The sequence below is a fragment of the Cetorhinus maximus genome, chromosome 31 (genome assembly GCF_964194155.1).
Source record: "Cetorhinus maximus chromosome 31, sCetMax3.hap1.1, whole genome shotgun sequence".
Classification (NCBI taxonomy): Eukaryota; Metazoa; Chordata; class Chondrichthyes; order Lamniformes; family Cetorhinidae; genus Cetorhinus; species Cetorhinus maximus.
Window position 1 is genome coordinate 17,683,733 of NC_135909.1, and position 19,173 is coordinate 17,702,905.

The 19,173-nt window shown below is 42.6% G+C and overlaps 1 long non-coding RNA gene across 1 annotated transcript in view; it reads left to right on the plus strand.

Moving 5' to 3' along the window:
• Positions 1–19,173, plus strand: part of LOC144670309 (uncharacterized) — a 621,539-nt gene that overhangs the window by 566,635 nt on the left and 35,731 nt on the right. The gene's annotated exons all lie outside the window — the stretch shown is intronic.

The following is a 19,173-nucleotide window of genomic DNA, read 5'->3' on the forward strand; positions in this document are numbered from 1 at the left end:
AGATAAAATGCACTGCAACTCGCCTTTTTAAACTCTGTGAGGAACCGCCCCGAACAGTAATTGTCTGCAGCCTTACGCCCAGGCAGTTTTATCCAAAATCTAACCAATGAACTAATCCCTGGCTGAGTTGCCAGGTCTCCATTGGTCGAGTAGTTTTTAATCGCTCATTTCAAAAATTCCGCCTTTATTTCCAGCCGTTTACCGCCTCGACATCAGAAGACTTTGTTCCTTCATTTCTTAAAATTAAAAATACCATTTTTACGGCAAATCATTATTCCCTAACCCGAATGAAATTCCTGTTCATTTAACCTATTCCGACAATTTTTAAACCCGGCATCATCCTGGTGAACCTGCACATTTTTGGACAGAAACACCAGTCTGTTGTTTGAACTGTGTAAAGTCAGTGCTGGATTTCCGAGGCAAAAATTGAAGGACTGTCCATTGCTCCCTACAGCACAACCAACCCTTAAAATCGGCGCTCGCTTAGAGGTCTGGAGTGGGTAATGAAATGGAACCGGTGCTGGGGGCTTCACACCCCTTCCCATTGCCCTCATTCTGGGCAGTTCATGACTATAAAGAGCGGGGAAAGGGATAATATACTACGACTAAATCGAGTTACTTAGTACATCCCCCAGAACCCCGGAAAAAATACTGCACATGCTGGAAATCTGAACTAAAAACAGAAAATGCTGGAAACCTCCGTAGGTCTCACAGAATCTGTGGATAGAAAAGAGTTAGCGTTTCTAGTCCGTTTCACTCTTCGTTAGAGCTCTCTTTTCTGTTTCAGACACTAACATTCCCGATCACAGCCAATCCCAATTCCTGTTCCCAAGTCTCTGCTCTCTCTGTGAGTTGGTGGGTGGCTCTGAGAAGAGCCTTTGTTGTGTGTTCGGTAGAAAGGGTCGAGTTGTTTAGCCGCCGAATCCATAGAGAGTGCGGCCCTGGCGTTTCAGAGCGTACACCACATCCATGGCAGTGACCGTCTTGCGCTTGGCGTGTTCAGTGTAGGTGACCGCATCCCTGATCACATTCTCCAAGAAAACCTTCAGCACCCCGCGAGTCTCCTCATAGATCAAACCCGAGATCCGCTTGACACCGCCACGGCGAGCCAGGCGGCGGATTGCTGGTTTGGTGATGCCCTGGATATTATCACGAAGCACTTTGCGGTGCCGCTTTGCTCCGCCTTTCCCCAATCCTTTACCTCCTTTCCCTCTGCCAGACATGATGATTCTTCACTCAGATCACTGCAGAATATGAGACACGAGCTGCTTCACGTTCCTCTTTTAAATAGCCCGCCCCGACCTGACTGAAAAACGCGGTTTGATGGCAGGGAGGGGAGGAGACAGAGTGAAGATTAAACAGAGAGCGGGAAGGGGGAGAGAGCCGGAGTGACAGACAGAGAAAGAACAGCCCCTGATCTTTCAGCTCCTCCTCCAGTTTCTGCAACCGCCAATTTCAACCCGTTTATTACCAATGGAACCGAGACACAAACCCGGACAGACCCGGGTTTAACAGTCAGGAGTTTCAGCAAACCCGGAGCTTTGAAATATGCTCTCGTTATAATTAACACTCAGTAATATTCCGACCTAAACACAGTCTATTCTAAAACAGGAATCATCCTCAGTAACATCACCATCCTCATACACACACGGTTCCAGCATTTTACAAGCTGTTTGGGGGAATCTCGGGTTAAAATTGATGCTGTAAAGCGGACTTTTCCCACCAGTGTACCCCCGCCACACGTCCACTCGCACCCAACGCCCCTTGCCCCCCGCGCCGACACAGGTTCGGAGATTTTGTTCTCTCTGTGATGAGAGTGAAATGGGCAAAATTCCCATTGATTTTAGCAGCTGAATTCTCGCCGCGGAGATATGCGCATGCGCAGTTTAACCCCGCCCCCCTATCGTCACCATGAGAATAACAGCGCACGCGCAATCCCTCCCCCAACAATGGCCGAGAGCGTCATTCACTCAGTGAGCGGAATAGGGTTTAATTCAGCAGCGATCGGAGACATCACCGCCCCAGAGGGAAGTGAACAAACAGCATCTGCTTAAAGCAGCGCATCGGTTTGGAGCCGCGTCCGCAGATATGCTCAGAATTTGGCATTGAGTGTCCGGGCAGCTGAGGCGGAGGCGGCGGCTGTTTTTAATGGGCTCCCTGGAACACGAGCTGCTCCCGGAACATGGAGTGAGCGGGGGGAAGGGAGAGGCCATTCTCGAGCAGTGTCTGGACAGAGTGAGAAGAACTCGCCATTGAAGATCATTGCTGCTTTCTCTCCCCAAACCCGAGTGAAGCTTCCTGGCTTAGTTCCGGCTCCCACTGTCCCTTGTTATTGGACAGAGAATGGCGGGGAAAATTGCCGCACAGTAACAATGTTTCCAGTTACACAAAGAAGATCAATTTCAGGCACCTGGTGAGAAGTGTGAAAGAGACATTTTAAACAGTACCTGCTTGTTTCCAGGTGTACTGTTAGTTGAAAGGGAGCAGCAAATATAAATCTGACCCTTGCCAAAGTCACTCCTCCATCGGATAGTCTAATTCAAGGAGCAGTGCACAGGACAGGTTGTTTCTGGACGTCATAAAATTGTTGTAAAACCGCTCAAAATAGCAGATAAGCAGAAACAGTACCGTGGTGGGGTCAGACACTGTTATGCTGCTAGTTTTGCTTAGTTGATTGTTCATTATAATAACACTTATTTTAAAAATACATTGATCTCTTTTGTATCTTCTACTTCACCTATTCTTCAGGTGAAGGAGTTATGTTTTCTGTGTGCACGGAAAGAATTGAAGGACCAGATGGTTCTTCGAAACAAGGAAAAGTGCAGCCTGATGGTTCCAACTCACAGTAAGTACAATATCACTCACAAAGCACATAGATACTGCCAGGTCTTTAGGCCAAAATGAATCAGATGGAGACCGATATAGATCCCAAGATTGAGAGGCGCCCTTTCAATATAAGAGTCAAACAGAGCATTGGTGGGAAAAGTTGTTTACATTAAACCAGTACACCTGAGGACATCAATCCCAGGGCAAAAGCACAGCCACTATTCGATTTAAATACACAGTGTCACCTCGGCCACAAATTAAATACTAATTATTAACTACGTCAGACAACATTTACCCTATTGTAATATGCAGGATGAATTGCTACTAAGCATCTCAGAATGTAGAGTGAGCTATACATTAAATACCAGTTCCATAATCTCACTAAGTGTTAGACTAGAATATTAAAGTATGAATTCTGTTTTTTTCAAACTGCAGGAATTAAATAATGGACCAGGTTTGATATTGATGCATATATTATCACTCGAATTTGTTCTCACAGAGATAAAAATTAAATACCACTACACAACTCGCACAGAACTACTGAATGTAGCCTGTCGATCATGCCTGAGATGCAGGTGAAGGACCAATACAGAAAACCCGCACAGTTGCATTCGATAGCAGAGACACATAGATCGAGAATGAACCCCAGACTCACATGAAAATCTAGAGACAGACATATGAACAACAAATTCCAAATACCACATTCAACCCATGGACTGATAAATACAGAATTAAAGCTACTTTCATATCCATTGCCATTGACTGAAAGATGTAGAATGTAGCCCAGTGTCACATACCCTACCATAGACTGGCAAAGGTATAATAAATTCCAGAGTCTCTTATTGTACCTGAGACTGACGGCCAAAAATAAACACATTTACGTCGAGAAGTAGAGATTGAAAAATACAGACTGAAACTCATAATCCCATTCGGTATTGCACAGTGACAGGTACAAATAAACCCCGCACTCACACCTTTTACAAGGTAATGACACAGAATGAGCAGCACATTCACATACAATACCAGAAACTGACAGATATTGAATGATTCCCACCCTCAGGGTCTGCCAGATGCTGATGAAAACTGAATGAATGCACACTCACATTCAGTTTGAGAGGCTGACTAACACAGAAGTATGTCCACACTCACCAAAAACTGACATACGCTGCATTAATCCCACTTTATACAGGGGACCAAACCCTGAAATGCAGAAAAAAAATCCACAGGCCTACACACAGAAAAAGACAATAAGGCATAAACCAAAAGCAGTCATTTAAAGTGCCACCGACTGACAGGCATGAGACAAATCTCATTCACCGACAGCAATAGATGAAGAAAAAAGTAAAATCAACTTCACTGATACAATTAATTCCAGATATGGACAGCTAAATACTGAATGCCACAGTCATATATATGAGGGTTAGAGTTAATCTCATTCTCATGTCAATTATCTGGGACCGACTGATACAGAAAAAATAACACATCCACATGCAAGACAAGAGATGGACACATACAGATTGAATGCAACAATATTGCATTTCACAGGTAACTGAAAGGAAGCACTTGTTTTTAATATTTCACAAGTGATATATTGAAGCAGATCGAATCCCACTGATATAGTATCAGAGAATGACATTCATATAGTTCGTCCTGCACTCACACACAGTCCCACAACTGACAGATACAAACAAAAATCAACATTTGGATACAGGACCAGAGACTGATACTTGCAGAATGAATAAATTACACATGTAGTCAAAGACAGATGACTGCAGAACTAAAGTCAAACTCACACTCACTTCCAGATACTGTCAGCTTCAGAATGAGCACTACATTCACTTGTAATTCTGGGAACTGACAGATGGAATGGATCACAAAATCACATTCAGTTCCATGACTGACAGGTACATAATTCATTTCATGCTCACATACAGTACCATAGGCAGACAAATACACAATTACAAATTATTTTGCATAAAGACTGACAGATACAAAGTTACATTGATTGTCACATTCAGTACCAGAGTCTGTCAGATACGGAATATGTCCCAAATCCACATCCCAAACCAGAGACTAACAGGTACAGAACTAAGGCCATTACAACACAGCTCCAATGAATGTCAGTTACAGAATTAACCTGACAATGGATGACAAATGGAGAGATGCAGAGTGACTCTCATACTTGCTGAGTCCCAAGTGCTGATGATCACAGAATGAATCCCACAGTCACATAGAACAATGACAGACAGTGAATGTGACCATACTCACAGAGCAGAGCAGAGACTGGGCAGTACAGATTGATATCAGCACTTGCATATAGAAGCAGATACTGACAGACACATAATAAATCTCTCACACACATGCAGTTCAGCAAGTGACAGATGCAGAGAGAATCCTACACTCTCACATGGTACAAGATTAGCAGATAGAGAATGATTTCAACCATCACAAAAAGAAAAACAGGGAGTTACAGATTTAGAACAAACCCCTCTCATGTACAAGTCACAGAATTAGAAGGTACAGCATGAATCCCCAAGTTGCATTCAGTAGCAGAAATTGCTGGAAATAGAATTATCCCCACATGATCTGAAATTGGCAGGCTTTTCAAATATGAAAATATAAGCCGGTCAGAACTTACAGTTTCTTCTACCTGGCTCTCTGATTAGTTGAGAATTGGATTGAGAAGGGTCTGTCCAATATAAGTTAGAATCTGGCTACAGCTCACCAGTCATTCATAAGAAAGAGAAGCAGGAGTAGGCAATGCAGCCCCTCGAGCCTGCCCCGCCATTCAATATGATCATAGCTGATCTCATTTCGGCCTCAACTCCAATTTCCCGCCCTCTCCCCATAACCTTTCAACCCGTTACTAATTAAAAATCTGTCTATCTCCTCCTTAAACTTATTCAGCGTCCCGACATCCACTGCACTCTGAGGTAGTGAATTCCACAGATTCACGACCCATTGAGCAAAGTAATTCCTCCTCATCCCTGATTTAAATCTATCACCCCTTAGCCTAAAATTATGGCCTCTCATTCTATAATCCCCCACAAAGGGAAACATCCACTTCACATCTACTTTTTCTATCCCCTTTAGCATCTTATATACCTCAATTAGATATCCTCTCATCCTTCTAAGCTCTTGTGAGGTGAGGCCTAAAGTGCTCAATCTCTTCTCATAAGGCAAGCCCTGCATCTCTGGAATCAATCTAGTGAGCCCCCTCTGAACTTCCTCCAATGCAACTACATCCTTCCTCAAGTAAGGGACCAAAATGGTGCACAGCACTCCAGGTGCGGCCTCACCAATGCCTTGTACATTTGCAACAACACTTCCCTATTTTAACATTCTATTCCTTTAGCAATAAATGCCAAAATTCCATTCTCCTTCCTCATTACCTGCTGTACCTGTATACTAGCTTTCAGCGATTCATGCACGAGGATACCCAGGTCCCTCTGCACTGAAGCATTCTGAAGTTTCTCTCCCTTTAAATAATAATTCGCCTTTTTATTTCAATCCAAAATGGATAACCTCACACTTATTCACGTTAAACTCCATCTGCCAAATTTTGGCCCATTCACCTAACCTGTCCATATCCATTTGTAAATTTCTTATTTCTTCATTACAACTTACTTTCCCGCCTATTTTGGTGTCATCTGCAAATTTAGCTATAGTACCTTCTATTCCTGAATCCAAGTCATTAATATAGATTGCAAATAGTTGGGGCCCAAGGACCGAACCCTGTGGCACCCCACTAGTTACAGCTTGCCATCCAGAAAAAGACCCATTTATCCCGACTCCCTACTTTCTGTTGGTTAGCCAATCCTCTATCCAAACTACTATATTACCCTTAACTCCATGTGATCTTATCTTGTGTATTAATCTTTTGTATGGCACCTTATCAAAGGTCTTGTGGAAGTCCAGATATACTACATCTACACAATCCCCATTATCCATTTTGCTTGTCACGTCTTCAAAGAACTCTAGCAAATTAGTCAAACATGATTTAATCTTCAGAAAACCATGCTGACCCTGATGGATTGCATTTTGTCTTTCCAAATGCCCCATTACTACTTCCTTAATAATGTATTCTAACAATTTCCCAGTGACAGAAGTTAAACTAACAGGTCTATAGTTTCCTACTTTCTGTCTCCCCCCCTTTTTGAATAAGGGTATTATATTAGCATTTTTCCAATCCACTGGATCCTTTCCAGAATCCAGGGAATTTTGGAATATTATTATCAATGCATCCATTATCTCTGCTGCCACTTCCTTTAAGACCCTGGGATGTCAGCCATCAGGTCCTGGGGACTTGTCACTCTTTAGTCCCAATAGTTTGCTCAGTACTTTTTCTCTAGTGATGGTGATAGTTTGAAGTTCCTCCTTCTCTATACCCTCTGCTCTAACTATCACTATTGGGGTGGTACTAGTGTCCTCTACCGTGAAAACGGAGACAAAATATTGATTAAGTGTCTCTGCCATTTCAGCGTTCCCCACTATTAACTCCCCAGTCTCATCCTCCAAAGGACCAACATTCACTTTAGCTACTCTCTTTCATTTTATATACTCGCAGAAACTTTTGCTATCAGTTTTTACATTTTGCGCTGGTTTTCTTTCATAATTTACCATTGCTCTTTTTATTATTTTTTTAGTAACCCTTTGTTGATCTTTAAAAGTTTCCCAATCTTCCAGCCTGCCTCTGACCTTTGCAATTTGGTATGCCTTAGTTTTTGCCTTTATGTTATCTTTAATTTCCTTGCTTAACCATGGATGCTTTTTCCCCCTCTTACAATCTTTCTTCCTCTTTGGAATATATTTTACTTCAGAGGAATTGAATATCTCCTTAAATATCTGACACTCTTCATCAACTGTCCTACATTGTAGTCTTCCTGCCCAGTCCACTAGGGCCAAATCTGCCCTCATGCCTATGTAGTTACCTTTGTTTAACTCCAGAACACTAGTGTGGGACTCATGTTTCTAGCTTTCAAACTGTACTTGAAATTCTAGCATGCTATGATCACTCTTCTGGAGTGGATCCTTTATTCTGAGAACATTAAGCTCATTACACAAAACCAAATCCAGAATAGCCTGCTCCCTGGTTGGTTCCACAACGCATTGCTTCAAGAAACAATCTCTAATACACTCTATGAACTCTCCCTCGAGGCTACCCTTGCCAATTTGATTAGCCCAGTCTATATGCATATTAAAATCACCCATGATTATTGCCGTGCCTTTCTTACATGCTCCCAGTATTTCATGGTTTATTGTGTGCCTTACTGCTGAACTATTGTTTGGGGACCTATTGATTACTCCCACCAGGATTTCTACCCAGACTGACTCTATGTCTTGCTCTCCAGTGCCTACATCATTCCTCACTATGGCACTGATCTCTTCCTTTACTAACAAAGCTACACCACCTCCTTTTCCTTCCTGCCTATCCTTCCGAAACACTGAGTACCCTTGGATATTCAACTCCCAAACCTGTTCTCCCTGTAACCACATCTCAGTAATCACCACCAAATCATACCTATTTATCCCTATTTGCACTTTTAACTCATTAGTTTTATTCCGAATGCTACTTGCATTCAGATACAAAGCCTTTAAGTTTGCCCTGTTGTCAATTTTCCCTACTTTTATTTGAATCTTTGGTGCAATATGGTGTTCACACACTCTGTCCCTTCCTTTCACTTTTTGGGAACAATCAGCCTCGTCACTAACCTGCACTCTTACCCTCCCCTTAAACTTTAATTTTTTATATTTGCATGCAACTGAACCCTCCCCCCTCACTATTTAGTTTAAAGCCCTATCTACAACCCTGGTTATGTGATTCGCCAGGACACTGGTCCCAGCCTGATTAAAGTGGAGCTGATCCGAATGGAATAGCTCCCTCTTTCCCCAGTACTAGTGCCAATGTCTCATGAATTCGAACCCATTTCTCCCACATCAATCTTTGAGCCACACATTCACCTCTTTAATCTTATTGACCCGATACCAATTAGCTCGTGGCTCAGGTAGGAATCCGGAGATTATTACCTTTTTGGTTCTGCTTTTTAATTTAGCCCCTAGCTGCTTGTATTCCCTCAGCAGAACCTCTTTCCTTGTTCTACCTATATCGTTGGCACCGACGTGGACCACAACAACTGGATCTTTCCCCTCCCACTCCATGTTCCTCTGCAGATATCCTTAACCCTGGCACCAGGTAGGCAACACAGCCTTTGGGACTCTCGATCCTGGCTACAGAGAACAGTATCTATCCCCCTAACTATACTATCCCTGAGTACAACTACATTTCTCCTTTCTCCCCCCACTTGAATGGCTCCCTGTGCCATGGTGCTATGGTCAGTTTGCTCATCCTCCCTACAGTCCCTGCTCTCATCCACACAGGGAGCAAGAATCTCGAACCTGTTGGATAAGGGCAACGGCTGAGGCTCCTGCAGTGCTACTTCCTGGACCCCTCGACCTGCCTCACTCATAGTCACACCCTCCTGTCCCTGACCACTAGCCGAATTTATGGTAGTTAATCTAAGGGTTGTGACTGTCACCTGAAACAGAGCATCCAGGTAACTCTCCCCCTCCCTGATGTGTCGCAGTGTCTGAGGCCCAGACTTTAGCTCATCAACTCTGAGCCGGAGTTTCTCGAGCAACCAACATTTGCTACAGATGTGGTCATGAGGAACCACAATGGGGTCCAACAGCAACCACACCACACAGCTGCAACACATCGCCTGGCACTGCATCTCTATTTTATTTAATTAGTTTTTCAATTTGTTGTTAACTTTCCTACTGGTCTTAAATTTATCAATCTGTAAAATATTTCTCCTATTTACCTTTCACCTGTAAGCAAATTAGAATAGAGAATCAAAATACACTTTTTAAAATCAACTGGAACCCGCTCTCTCTGCTGAGTTGAAGCTGAAGTGTTAGACCTCCGATCCTGGGCCCCAATAGTCACCTTTGATCTGAAATCAACTTAGAATAGGTAGTTCAAACTAGCAATTACTCACCAACCAATGAACTTACGGTTTTCCTGTGATGTCACTCTTTGTTTTTTTTTCACTCGACGATGGTGACTGCAGAGGACGCTCTTCCCAGACTGCTTCCCGGCGATGGTGACTGCAGAGGACGCTCTTCCCACACTGCTTCCCGGCGATGGTGACTGCAGAGGACACTCTTCCCAGTCTGCTTCCCAGTGACGGTGACTGCAGAGGTCACTCTTCCCAGACTGCTTCGTGATGACGGTGACTGCAGAGAACGCTCTTCCCAGACTGCTTCCCGGTGACGGTGACTGCAGAGGACGCTCTTCCCAGACTGCTTCCCGGTGACGGTGACTGCAGAGGACGCTCTTCCCAGACTGCTTCCCAGCGATGGTGACTGCAGAGGACACTCTTCCCAGACTGCTTCGTGGTGACGGAGAATGTAGAGGACGCTCTTCCCAGACTGCTTCCTGGCAACTGCAGAGGACATTCTTCCCAGACTGCTTCCCGGTGACTGCAGTTGACACTCTTCCCAGAGTGCTTCCCGGTGATGGTGACCGCATAGGACGCTCTTCCCAGACTGCTTCCCGGCGACGGTGACTGCAGAGGACGCTCTTCCCAGACTGCTTTCCAGTGACGGTGACTGCAGAGGGCACTCTTCCCAGACTGCTTCCTGGTGACGGTGACTGCAGAGAGCACTCTTCCCAGACTGCTTCCCGGCGATGGTGACTGCAGATGACACTCTTCCCAGACTGCTTCCCGGTGACAGTGACTGCAGAGGACGCTCTTCCCAGACTGCTTCCCGGTGACGGTGACTGCAGAGGACACTCCTCCCAGACTGCTTCACGGTGACGGTGACTGCACAGGACACTCTTCCCAGACTGCTTCCCGGCCATTGGGACTGCAGAGGACGCTCTTCCCAGACTTTCCAGATCATTCATAATGATTATTAATAGAAAGATTAAACTAATAGAATCAGTATCTTCTACCTCAGCTGTACTTAAATTCTAAGATATACTTTTTTCCAACAGGCAAATAATTGAAGGAACCAGAATAAATGTGATGTTTCCTCCAGCCAAATTAGAATGAAGGTTCCCACCAGCTCCGTCTCACACACAGTATTCACATTCTCACTGACAGAGCACAGAGACACAGACAGGTCATCAGTTTCACAGTCTCACACAGCATAAATACTTCCAGAGTCATTTTCCATCCATGAATCAAACAGAGCAGGAGAGATAGACATTGTATCCATGTCACCCAAACTCAGTCCTGCAGATGGGAGTGTCCATAAATCCCAGTCCAAATTCTCACCCGTTCCTAAATTCTCACTGGGTCAATCCCAGTCGTGCTGCCTTCGCTACAAATTAAACATCTGATAAAACCGACACGTTTCCAGTTACAAGCTTACAGGCTTAACCTTAATGATGTACACTGAGATTCATGTTAATTGCCACCCCAGTATTCACACACATCATGGACTTATAAATTGCACCATTAATTCCCATAGTGTGTCCTGACATATACCTGAGATACAAGTTCAAATCTCAAGTACATTATCAGTTTGAGATATTCTGAAAGCTAGTATAACCTGAGACAGAAGTTCAGATTCTAGTTTAAAACTCACCCTTATTATGAAACTAAAAGAGACAATATTAATTTGATGAATATGAACTGAGCTATAGATTACATACTAATCCTCCATCCTCACACAGTGTCAAATAGAAATACTATAACAATTCCAGACCATTTTACATCCATGTCAAAGTTCTTACTCAGAATCAGACTGAATGTCACAGATCAAATCGATTAGTATAACTGGAGTTACACTTGCACACCCATCCAGCATCAGATTAAAGGATTCATTATCTTTCCCAATTGTGTTCAAAGTGACAGATTTAATATTGGGCCAAAACTCCCACATATCGTTTGCTTAAGCTGACCACATTAGTGGTCTGTGGCTGTGCTGGGAATTTATATACAATTAACCCAATCTTACAAACAGTCCCTGACACTGAAGGTTACACAATGAATCCTCTGCTCACCCAGAGTACCAGTGAGCGATTATCAAACACATGTTCAGTGCCGGATGTTGAGAGACACAGACTGTTTACTGCACTCACTCACAATATTTCAGTGTGGGTGATACCAAATTATTCTGACACATCAATTATACCACTGAGAGATTGTCGAAAGGGTCCAAGAGCCGCATAGATAACAGGTGCTGACAGAAACAAATGCAAGTCTACATGCACATACACAGACACACACACACATGCACATTGTTATGTAAATTGTGAATCATATGTATATTTCAGTCCCTCATGCTATTTGTGAGCATGAGATTCATTCTGTATCTGTCAGTGGGATTAATTCTGTATCTGTCAGTGACTGTATGAAATTGTGGGATTCAACTGGTATATTTCATTCACTTCCACATACAATACCAGTGAATGAAATATACCAATTGAATCCCACAATTTCATACAGTAGCAGGCACTGACAGATACAGAATTAATCCCACTGACAGATACAGAATAATCTCATGCTCACAAACAGCATGAGGGACTGAAAGATTCATATGATTCCCAACCTACATAACAATACAACAGGCATAGAATGCCATCGACAGACCCAGAATTAAACCCAGGCTCACACATTAGGAGAGCCTGACAGATATATATGATTGCCATGCTCATAAACAACACCAGAGACATTCAGATATAAAATCAGCCCCAATTTCTTTATAGTGCCAGAGAATGAAATGTGCAATATGAACCGTACACTCACCTACTCCCCTAGTGACAGACCAGAATGCCTGTCAAACTCATACACAGCTCCAAAGAATAACAAATGCAGACTGAAACTACACTCCCACGGAATGCAAGAGACATTCAGATTCAGAATGGTTTCCACATTCACATATGGTAGCACTGATTGGCAAAGAGTGAAACACAGGCACACTCACAAACCACCATCACCATTAAGAAATTCAGATTGAGTCCCGTTCAATACCAGAAAGTGACTGATCGAACACATCCATTGCATACGTCCCATTCCACTGTCAGGCTCAAGGCGTGACCCAACACTCATGCAATACCTGGAAATGCAAGATACAGGCTGACTATGACACAGATATATTGTACCAGGTATCGACAAATGCAGAATGAATGCAACATTCACCTACAGTTCCACGGAGAATGTATCCACACTCACATACAGTACCCAAGACTGACAGGTCCAGCGTGCCTTTCACACAGCACCTGTGAGTAACAGACACAGAATGAATCCCACATTCACAAGTTGGATCAGAGAAGGGCCGATAAGAATGTATCTCACATTCACACACAACATGTTGACGGCTTTAGCACAACATTATAATTACTGCTTGTATAGCAAAATAGAATAAAAGTCATATCCACCGTTAGTAATTCCAAGACCTTCCCTTCCCCTCTTAATATAATGTGAACAATTCTTGCCTGTTTTGTCCATCTCTGATCTGTAAACTTCGACCTAGCAGAGTGTGCTGACATCTACTGGCCAGAGCCGAGAACTGCAACAGAGCGGAGGGAATTAACATGAACTGTTGGTGTTGCAGATTCAGGTCAATGTGAGGAAGTAGTGATGGGATGTGACAGGGTCGACATAGAGTTGTAAGTATTAAATCCAATGAAAAAATCAATATAACTTATTTCTCATGGAATCTGTAGAATGTGGGACTTGTTGTCGTCTTGAGCATTTAAATCAATGAGCACAGCTGTATTTAAGGGAAAGCTAGGTAAGTACAGGAGGGAGAATGGATTTCATGGACCAGCAGATAATTGTACATGGAGTATTCTGGGTGGAGCATCTTGTGGAATAATGTACCAATTAGACCAGATGGCCTAATGAAGTATATTCTGGGTAGAATGAATACCGATTTCCAAAGTGTCTCAGAGACTGACAGATACATAATGAATCTCACACTCATAGTGCACCACAGACAGCAACACAGAGTGAATCATACACTCACACACATCCCTAGATACTGACATATATATATTGAATCACACACTCAAATTCTTTGCCAGAGGTATAGTGAGACAGAATGAATCCTACACTTAAATACATACAAGCTTAGAATAGTTACAGCACAGCAAGAGGCCATTCGGCCCTTCATGTCTGTGGTCTTTCTCCACCAGAGCCACTCAGCTACTTCTGATCCCCAGGCCTCTCACCACAGCCTGGCAAACCTTTTCCCTTCAGGTGCTTATCCAATTCCCTTTTGACAACCCCAAATTCTCCTGTCTTTAGCGTACTCTCAGGCAGTGAATTGCAGATCCTAATGGTTTCCTACATTAAAAAAAATCCTGATGCCTCCATTAGTACTTTTGCCAACCACCATAAATCGATGCCCACTGCCCACAGGATAATTTTATCATTATCTACACTGTCTAGAACACTTACTATTTTGAACACTTCATCCAAATCTCCTCACAGCTTTCTCTTTTTGAAGGAGAGTAACCACAACTTCTTCAATCTATCCATGTAACTAAAGCCCCTCATCCTTACAAACATTCTTGTAAACCCTTTCTGCACTCTTCATAAAACCTTCACGTATTTCCAAAGGTTTGGTGCCGAAAATTAGACTAATACTAGTGTCTGTGTGACATCTTTCTGTATCTGTGCAAGGGGGCCTGTATCTGTCTGATCTCACTTGGTGTGGGAGGAGTTGTAAGGATCAGGGTAGGAACTGTCTGCACAGGCAATCCTTTTCCATAGGCACACATGTTTGTTAGAGACTGACATGTGCACCTCATATCCGACACAGACACAGTGCAAGGGCCAGGCAGATATAAAATTTATCCCACAGTAACAACCAATAATACAATGGAAATATAAAAGTAAAATATTCTGGATGCTGGAAATCTGAAATAAACACAGGAAATGCTGGAAATACACAGCAGATCTGGAAGTACCAGTGGCTTCAAGTCATGACACTTTGTTGGAACTTGGAACGGTGAGAAATGTGACAGATTTATGTAGAAATTGTCACTTAGGAATACAGAACTTGAGTATTCCTGTCTTTCCCTCTTCAGTGTTAATGGGATCCAAACCAGTTGGTGAAGCCGAAAGCAAGACAGAGTTTGTATTATCGAGAGATTTTATATACTTGTTTGGTCTCACAGCTCTGCTGCTTCACAACCCTATTTCCCAGCTATCCCCTATGTATATGTGCTCAACGACAAATAATACTTTATTTTCTTCAGCTAAGTAATGTAATTGATATTATGTTAACAAACCTTAAATAACTCATTGAAAATACTTTAACTTACAGAGCAGATACAATTGTACCAAATCTCAAAGGGAACAAAAACTTATACTGCATGAGAAGGGGGTGCTGATTGGTTGACAATTATTCGCTGATTGGTAGAGGGGTTGCCATGGGAATGTAACAGGGAAGAGTTAACTGCCATGCTTTGGCTTTTTTCAAACAGCCAAGTCGACTCTGATTGCTCCAGGCATTTCCCTGGGAAGGAACCAGGGAATGATTGTCCACCAAGCTTTTCTTCAGTTGCAGGAAGTGCAATGCATGGACATGTCCATTTTGTTTGCAACGGTAGTGGCCCTGTGCGTGAAGAAATGTATCCCCGAGCATGTGTAAGTGAGGCACACAGTGAGCGCGACAGATAATCTTCAATTGGTTGTTAGGAACTATGTACAATTTTTAATGTGTGTGTATTTATATATATAATGTGTATAGATAGATACATGTGTGTGTATTTTTTATGTCAGAAATGTAGAGTCATTGCAGTTTCACAAGTTTTTTTTTCAATTCGCCTTGGGACTTAGAAGCCTGGGTGGTACCCTGGCTGACAGGTCAGTAAAAGGGTTAGATGTTTAGTGATTTTGGGGAAAAAAGAAACACACAATAGAAAAAAAATCTGGGTTGCTGCCTACCGACAGTGTTCAAGTGACACAGAGACAGAGAAAGAGAGGGACGAGTTCAATGTGCATCAAAGAGTTAAGCAGGGATGTTTTAGGCTCTTGAGAAGAGAAAAAGTACAAGGCTACTAGGACAATAGTTAACTGCAGAGTCAGTTATATGACTCATTGTCGTGATCAGTTCGGTGGTGTTGCTACTGAAACAGTGAGTATAAAGTGCAGTTATTTTGGGTGAGATAAGTCTTGGTTGAGAAGGGTCAAGTGAATGCTCAAGAATTCACCACAACAAAACAGTTTGCACATGTGCCAGCCTCAAGCAAGAAGCCTTTGTGACAAACCCGTGGTAACTCTTCACTGGTTTATCCATCTGTAAAGATATTGCTGGGCAAAGGAATATTGGGAAATTGAATCACCTTCTTTTGTTTGTATTGAGATCTTTCTGACTGTTTTGTCCAGTTAATGTAGTTTCTTTTTCTTGTTTTGATAAATATTTTATTCTTTGTGTTCAAAGCACATGAGCAAATACCTGTGAATTTCTTCAGAATCTTTTCTCACATCCTGCACATGTTGGGTTCTATCCAGCCAGGTTTCACTCCGGGAACTGACTTATCCAGTTTTACCATCAGCCGGGATCATAACTGATGTTCGTGTAATTCTTAGCACAATAAGGATTGGTCAGTAAGTATTGTCCTTCTGTGAAATCACATCCAATGTTGGACACTATGTTCTGAGCTTTTCAAGCAGAATCTTGGTGAGTATGCTCAGTATTTTGCCTGTTGTGAAGAGCTGAAGGCCTAAGCTGTTTGGTACGATCCAACAGCCATTGGGGCAAATGTCCACAGACCTTGCATCACACTGGCACTGAAATTCATATACAACATTAGTTATTTGTGTTGTTGGCAGAACATATTTTTAGTCTTGACAGCAGCATCCTGTTAGTGGAGAATGCCACTCGTGTTGCTACTGCATGGTAGCATTGTGAAATGGGTAGCTTTATTAGTTGTTCACGTTTTTGAGTTACCTAAACCATTCCAGGGTTATGTGAGGTAGACTGGCCACTTTTCAGAACAGACTTTTCAGAACGGGCTTAGACCCATTGATGAGTTTGTGTGATATACAGTGAGCAATTATTTGGTCGATGGAGCCATTATTCCGCAGGATAGCTTTGAAGTGCCTGGTTTTGGCATCATGTTGCATGATTAGCAAATGGTCTGGTCCCCACCTATCAGTTTGCCGACAAGACCTACCTTATACCGCATGGAACTGTGGGAATCCCAACAATGGTGCTGGGCTAGCAGTAGACAGTAGTAGAGAACGCATTGGCAGATTTCTCAAGTAGTACATTGAGGAAAGGGGGCTCGTTTGACTGGTCAATTTCAATGAGAATAGAGCAGGTTAGAGCACATTAAGGTGTCACAGGAATGTTTTACATGTAGCTGCTGATGCAGACATAGAAAACGCGTAAATTGTGTATCACAAAAAAGAAAGGGATAGGATGTTAGGGGTCATTTCCTGAAGATACATTTCTCGTGGAACTTAGCAAAGATGTTTACAAGAGCTGGGCCTAGAGGGTGTCCCATGGCAACATTATCTCTTTGGGCATACATGGTGCCATTAAAACTGAAATGAACTGCATGAGTTGCTGAGTTCATATGTTCAATGAATACAGATTCAGACAATGGCAGTGAGACTAGATCATCATGAAATAATGACATGGTGCATATGTGAATGGCTTCCTTGAGCGGTACATTAATCAAGAGGCTAGCAAAGTCAAACAAGCAACAAGCACATGCACACGCCATTGCTATCGATATGCAAATCCTGTATGGGCTTCACAAAGGAGAAGAATCCCTTCACCGTGTATGTGGAAAACTCACTCAGAACTGTTTGCAGAAACTCACTCAGCCATTTGGCCAATTCATGTTGTGAAGAATCAGTCAGAGGTGAGATAGAATGTAAAGGGACATCACTTTTCTGTGTCTTTGACAACCCATGTATACGTGCACACAGTGAACCATGAGGGCAAATCCTACCCTATACTCCACCAGACAGTTCATTACTCCACACTATCATTCCGCAATTGGACAACACTTAATAAACAATCCCAATTGTGCTAAGGATTACACTTGCAGTGTGAACTAGGGAACACAGTTAATAAAATAATGGGTCCCCTATTTACGATGGAGATGAGGAGTAATTTGATTTCGGTGGATCATTGGCCTTTGAATTATCTTCCCCAGAGAGCAGTTCAGGCTCGATAATTGAATATATTCAAGGCTGAGTTGGACAGATTCTACGAGGGAGTCAAGGGTTGCGGGAGACAGGCAGGAAAGTGGGGTTGAGGGTACAATCAGATCAGCCATGATCGTGTTTAATGGCAGAATAGGCTCGAAGGGCTGAATGACCTACAGCTGCTTAAATCTCTAATGTTCTTCAAACTGTAACTTCTGTCCCAATTTTGACTCCTTTTTTTCACATTTGGTTTTAACCTCATTTTTCTGTTGCGTTTGCTTTCGGGTGGCAGCTGCTCCTCATTTTTCCATTCACACCTCTTTTCGACACATCTCAGTTTTTTGTTACTTGTTCCTTTACCTCTCCCTTTTTCCTTGCAGCACCAATTCTTTCATCATTTAATCTCTCCTGCCATGTAGAGATTCAGCCATTCCCTCTGCCTGCACAGCCTCCCTTTCAGTGACAGTCCATTTATTGTTAATAGCCTTCAGTGTTACCTTGTGTTACCTGCAAATCTTTTCTCATACACTCCCTCTGCTGTTCAAGTTTACTTTTTGAGCTCTCCTCTGTGCTTCCTGTATTTTGCTTGGTTCCCTAATTTATTATGAATCTGACGTCTATCATCAGCCTGTTTTTGGATTTCCAACAGAGCAGAGGATGTGTAGTCAACAGCTCTCAGCTGTCCCGATATTACACTGAAATGAGCTGCCTGTTTAATTAAAGTTTTCGTTATTTAGAATGTTCTGCTCCTTCCGGCTTGTATCTTTGCTGTTGTCTCTCAGTTTAATTTACACAGCAGCTCATTGCCCCTCTACACCTAATCTCCACTTTCAACAAATCCACATTATAAACTCTTCACTCTGCAATTAACTTTTTCTGTGTTTGAGCTCCCAGGTCAATTGAGTTCTTGGTTGTAATTTCATTGTCCCACTTAATTTACCTGAAAGCAACGTTTGTGTTTGAATTATCAACTCATTTGTACTGTAATTATAATTTATATGAATTCCATCTTGCAACAAACTGGAGGTTTTCAAATTAAAATCTAGAAATGACTGACTTGTTGTGCAAAGACCTGTCTATTCGACTCAGTTCAATAAATCCTGTCCTGAACAGAATGCTTTATCCAGGCAATATCTCTACTTGGTCAACTGATGATGCACGGAGCTCTCAGCTTTTACTCATTGATCTTCATGGGAGTTGATCCAGTTTTGATGTCAACTTG